The sequence below is a fragment of the Salarias fasciatus genome, chromosome 13 (assembly GCF_902148845.1).
Source record: "Salarias fasciatus chromosome 13, fSalaFa1.1, whole genome shotgun sequence".
In the NCBI taxonomy this organism is placed as follows: Eukaryota; Metazoa; Chordata; class Actinopteri; order Blenniiformes; family Blenniidae; genus Salarias; species Salarias fasciatus.
In genome coordinates this window covers 25,478,470-25,484,672 of record NC_043757.1, presented here as the reverse complement: position 1 = coordinate 25,484,672, position 6,203 = coordinate 25,478,470, and positions in this window count along the sequence as shown.

Below are 6,203 nucleotides of genomic sequence, written 5' to 3'. Positions count from 1 at the left end.
AGATAAATGCTGAGCTTGTCTCAAATTCCAATGTGTTTTCTGTGAGTACGATTATTTCTTCAGCTAAAAAAAAAGACTCAAGTAAAGTTTTGACTCCATATCAATCCACTTTTTGCTGAGACCTGAACTTTTGACTTCAATTCTGGTGAATATTCTTTGTTGAAAACCTTGTTGAACAGCAGAGATGATCAATAATAAAGAATAAGGAAAGAAGTCAGAGGTCAGCGGATCAATAACCGTGCTCTCTATTACTTCCAAATGCATCGTCCCTGCTTTCATTAGTGGGCGGTTTAATGAAGAGACTGCAGCATTAGTCTGCCATTTAGGCATTTTCTAGCCTGCCTCTTCCTCTCTTCACTGGGGAAATAAGGCCAGACTGCAAAGCCAGAGCTCAGGACGCAGCAGTGGAGTCTGCACAGGATTTAATTGTGTTTGCATTGAGATTTGGATGGTTTGCTGTTTGTCTTTGCTGCTAAAAGGAGAAAGATGATGAATTCTGGGCTTCCGGTGCTGTCCTGAAACGGCCTGTCGAAGCAGAGACTGAGCTCAGTCAAACGCCTTTAAATTTATATTAATGAATAAAAGACTTCATCTGACTCTTATCAATAATAGAAGAGGAATTTATCATTCATTGCAACCAGTTACTTCAAAGTTTTGATGGAGGAAAAATCCAGCATGTCAAAGCAGCAGTCTGCTCATTGGGGAACAGTTTGGAAGCATTGGCTTTCGATCCACTTTGAAGGACTGTTTCTTCTTCGCTGGATTCTTTTAGTTTTGCTCCATGTTGATGTGGTGACCTGGTGAAGGCAGCACACTGACAATAGATTTCCTCACGCTCACAACAGAACTTCAAGGTAGGAGGAGTTTTGTTGTTTGACGGTTCGACTGAGCAGTGAACCGATTTGAAGTGGATTGAATAAAAGCTTTCATCACACCAGATTCTGTTCCTACCTGTTATATCCATGTATATTTTCCACCTAGTTTCCAGCTCTTTCTTTGATATCCTGCTTCTTTTACCTTTTTGCTCAGGCTACATCTGTGGACCATGACTTTACCTGAGTTTTTTTAAATGTATTTTTATTGTGCCTAATCTAGTATTTTTAAACTGAAACAAGGAGTTCTGGATTTCCCTGAAATGGTTTCAGTCCCCTGGTATGGAAGAATGAGACGTTTTATCAGTGTTCAACAGTAAACTCAACACTGACGTGTGTGTGTGTGTGTGTGTGTGTGTGTGTGTGTGTGTGTGTGTGTGTGTGTGTGTGTGTGTGTGTGTGTGTGTGTGTGTGTGTGTGCGTGTGCCTGACACTCAGCCTCTGTTGACACCAGTTGTCTTCCTCACCTGGGAATGCCCGAGGCCTCGGAGACAGACGGAGGGAAGACGACTGAGAAGACGAGCCCCGCGGAGACGAACAGGGAGGAAACGGTGACAGAGGGACGAAAGAACGACTGTGTCTCATCCGAGTGGAGGATCTGGTGGTGTCAACAGGCCGAGTGCTGAGTGAAACATGGAGCTGAGAGCAGCGGAACTCAGGAGGACAGTGGTATATGGAGTATTTACTGACAACAAGAGGATCTTTCATTTCTAATTCAAATCGATGGAATTGGTGATTGCAGTGCAAAATCAGAGCGAACTCCAGCAGCAGAACCTTTGCCCATACATTGAGAAATTACTCTTTATGGAGTGAATAGTTTTCTTTCTGTCTGCAAAACGAAATAAATCCACACAATGTTTGGGATTTCTCCCCGTCCCAGAGCCTGCTGTGTGGTTTTGGTAGCAGGCTGCCAGCAGATGGTATCTCTGACATTTACAGAGACGTTTCATGACCTTAAGCGGAAATACGAGCAGGATGGGCTGAGATTTTTTATTATTTTGGTGTCTTTTCTCCTCCGATGAGACAATGCTGAGATTTATCGTCATGTGTTGGATGAATACGTGAATCTTATCTGCATTAGCGCACTTTATCATCGTTTACAGTTTTATGGAATGCATTTAATCTATTGATGCATCATTTTGTTACACATTTCTCCCAGGGAGGTACATCCGCGTTAAGAGGGAGTTTCCCTTTCCACCGTCTCCTGTGGCAGCTGTGGAGTTGTTGGTTCCTCTTTGTAAAAGCGCCTTGAAAGACCGTGTTATTTGGTGTGATTGAAATGAAGTGAAATGGAATTGAAGCTCATTAAACATTAAACATTTATTAACGGCTTCTTATTTTTTGGAGGGAAAACTCCCAGTGGGGAAATGTAATTTCACAGGTGTCATTTCTCAGAGTCTCACCTGCACGAAGGCAAAGTTTTCTACCTTAACAGAACATCAGAACAGGTGTTTTTACTCTTCTGGAAGCATGATGGAAAAATAACTGTATTGTTCCCAGTTTCTGAGACTGATCTGGCCGTGATGGGGAAGCGGCGGGTGGTGCAGGCCCCTGAGGTCCTGATCCTCAGGGAGTCCGTGGCTGAAGGGGCGGAGTCGAGTTCCAGAAGTTTCCGTCCTGCCGGCTGGAGCTGCTGGAGAGACCTGAAGACGGAGTTCAGGACCGCTGTCCAACTCCAACCTGGAGGAGCAGACGGAACGGACCGTCCTGTCCTCCAGATGAGACTCAGTCTGAACGGTAGGAAAACCAATTCAGTGTGGAGAGTGAAGTTTTATTTTGGTGTTCAAAATGAGCAACATTTCTATATTAAAATTAAAAGAACTTCCTGTCTTCTGTACTTTCTGTTAACTTCTGTGATTTTTAACATATTTAAGTGCAGATAGATTAATCAACGAAGCATGTGATTGATCAATAAGATCAATAAACAGAAATCGTGAGTGATTATAAAGGAGGTGATCAGAGGGCCAGTGTAAGAGGTGGAGGTCTTTTACACCCCAATTAGCCCTGGAAGCTCACTGTTACCATGAAACTCACTCATCCTCTCTCTTATCGTCTTGTCACAGTCTTTTTAGAAAAGATTTGCCACAAGTTTTAATCGAACTGTAAATAAAACCCACATTTTTTTCTCAAAATGCAACAAACAACATGTAATGGCTTCATATTAGATGTTAGGTTTTTCAGTTTTGGCTGTAAAACCTGTATTTGTGCAGTTCTGACCTCTGTGTTGACAGACAGTGATTCGTGGAAATGTTTCTGAGACTTCCTTCTTCCTAATTCAGTATTTGGATCCAATTTTATCGCTGCTAATGTGGACTTTGGGATTCACCGCAGCGCTTTCTGGCTCACACGAGGTCTTCACACACATCCTGAACAGAAATTTCACAGAGCGAAGTATTGATGATCCACAACTCCAATTGGCAGCTTGTCAATATCATTTGACCACCAGGAATTTCTACACCGACTGAAAAAGTCAGCGTGAAAACAGCAGATTGGATCATGTCTGAACATCCTGGTCAACAGCAGGAAATGCCTCAATTACTCCTTTATTTTAGCCTCTGATCATCTCTCCTCTGGATGGAACTCACATTTTAATGTTTTCTTCATCTGCAGTAGAATAAGGCCACAGATCAGCTGCTTAGTTTACCCACAGTATCGTAAAAACATTCTGCACTACATTTTATAATATTAAAGTTGCTTATATACAAAATTTGATTTGCTTTCCAAACTATTTCTTCCATGTTAACACACCAGATTAATGTATTTACTGTAAAAATACAAAAAGTTAGAAAATATATGAAGTATTCTGACCCATATTTGATCATATGTGACTTCCACAGCATGTAATCACTGTCTAATAATACACGGCTTGAACTGTTTTACACAATATATGAAGCTTTAATCAAATTCACAGTCATTTTAAACTTTAAATAGAGAAGTTGTGTTTAAACTGCACGTCGCATGTGTCATTTTTTGTTTATTTGAAGTGTCCAACACACACGGTTTTATTCCTCTGTGTCTAGAGACAATGAAAAAATGAAGAAATTGAACCAACTCACGTCAATATGTCACATAACTGATGAGAAAATGTCGCCAGCAGCGGCTGAAAGCCGAGTCCGGAGCAGCGCAGACGAGCCAAGCTGAGGATTATTAGGTATTCTGAAGCCGGCGCACACTGAACCTGACTGGAGATGAATTCATTAACATTCACAAAGGTTTTGGCTGCCAGGTGGCGGGGGAGAGTCTCTGCTACCTGATGGAGGATGAACCCCGTAAAGGTGAAGGGAGCCCCAGCTGGGGGAGCATCCTAAACATTTAAACGGCGCCGGCAGACTTCTAATGAGCAGGAAAACTGCTGAGTGCCGCTTCCCTCCATCTGTGTCGCTTTACAGCCGCCGAATTGAACGGCCTCAGCCAGACGCTGCAGGACCGAGAGGACTGGTGTCTGACCGTCCAGAGGAAGGGACGCTCAGGGGAATCTTCGCTTTGTCCTGAAGTTTACACGGCTGAGTGTTGAGCGAGTGGCCGGTGCGTTGTCCTGGCTCAGAACTTGTTTGAATCCGTCTGGCCGGCCCGCTCACACAGCTCAGCTCCTATTGATTACAGTTTAGACCAGATGGATCCCCTCATTACTGCTTCCTCCCTCAGCCGGAGCGGCTCGTAACGTTAACGACGGCTAATGCTGCTTTCTGCCGTGTCATACACAAACCGTCTCCACGCACAATTAACTCTGAAGCGTTTACAGCGGCGACACGCTCAGAATGGAGAGCGGCGGTTCTCTAACAGGCGGAGAGGATTCTGTTCAGGTCGATGATACAGTCGGGATACAGTCGCAGCGTCTTGGTTTCTTTCTTAATTTACTGTTTTCCGTTAATTCTGAGCACTTTTTAGCACGTAGCTGCAAACAAAGAAACAATGCCGAGGACATTCTTCCTCTCATTTCCTCCCCTGTGCTGCGGGTCGGTCTCTTAATTATATTCCTGATTAATACGCAGTCCCCCTTCCTCCCCTTCATGACCTGGTCCACAGTCAGAACACTGGCTTTGAATTCTGGGATGCTCTGAGGGAAAATTCTCCATGAATTTTTATTTTGCTTCTGACTTTGCTTCATACTCGATTTTGGCACTCGAGCATGAAAACTGATTAAAAAAGAAAAAAAAACACATATATAAGTCATTTATTTCTTCATGCATGTACTGTATCGTCGATTAACTTTATCAGGAACTCTTCCTTCTGCTCTCTTTTCTGTTTCCTGAATCAGATTTGATCATTTTCCTTGCTCTGCCAGTCATAAGCAGTAACAACGGTACTGCAGCAGCATCGTGCTTTCATTTCATATTTATCGCTGTATTCTGGTGTATAAGTTCCTTCTCCATGTAAGTTACAGGAAAGACCAAACATGTAAAAAAAATGTGACTTATAATTTACATAAAATTATCGAGTTTTTTTCAGGAAAGGACATGTAACCCAGTAAGGGTTAAAGATAAAAACTAAGGTGTTTTTCTATTTAAAGAAATACTTAGAATATTTTCCAAAACAGCGTTTCATGTCATTCAGGACCTTACCTACATTTCAAGTCCCGCCTCTCGCTGAGTGATTGACACCTCGCGGTGTGTGGAGGAGATATCGCACTTAATGAATATTTGTATCGTTTGAAAAGAATTAAGATTCTGAAAGCTTTTAAAGCTGACAGACTGAAGCTAAATGCCACTAAAGTTCAACTAAAGACCAAAATCACAGTGAAAATATATAAAGTTCAGACACATTTCTTCACTGTTGATGAAGGTTCCTCCTGTAGACTGATTTATGGCTTTAAGTTAAGGAGATTCTCTAAAATTCAAATGATTTGAAAAAGGATTTTTCTGTGTTTTCTGTGTTTAGGACCTTAATCACAACAGGAATATTGACTGCTGAAGTCTCCATCAACGTACGACATCCCTCCATCATCTCTGTTCGGTTAATCAACAAAATGCTTTTTTCTTGTTTCTCCAATGTGCTTGATGCCCAGATTCTTCAGATAAAACATTTAAATTAACTTTAATTAGTGAAGCTCTAAAAGTTCCAGACTCTGTTTCTGTCTTTTTTTTTAAACTAACAAAATACATAAATAAATAATCCTAATGTAGGAGAACCGACGTGCAATTATATTAAAGTTTACATTGTTTAGAACAGCTGTAGCCTCTCTGGTCTCACTCGGTCCAGAGCTCTGCAGAATTTATGACCAAAAGACACGTATTTGCCGACTGTGCATCTGATAAGATTTTCAGATATTTGATTTCGTGACATGATCCCTTAAATCTCCAGTTTCAGAGTTAAAGTGAACCATTGTAATCC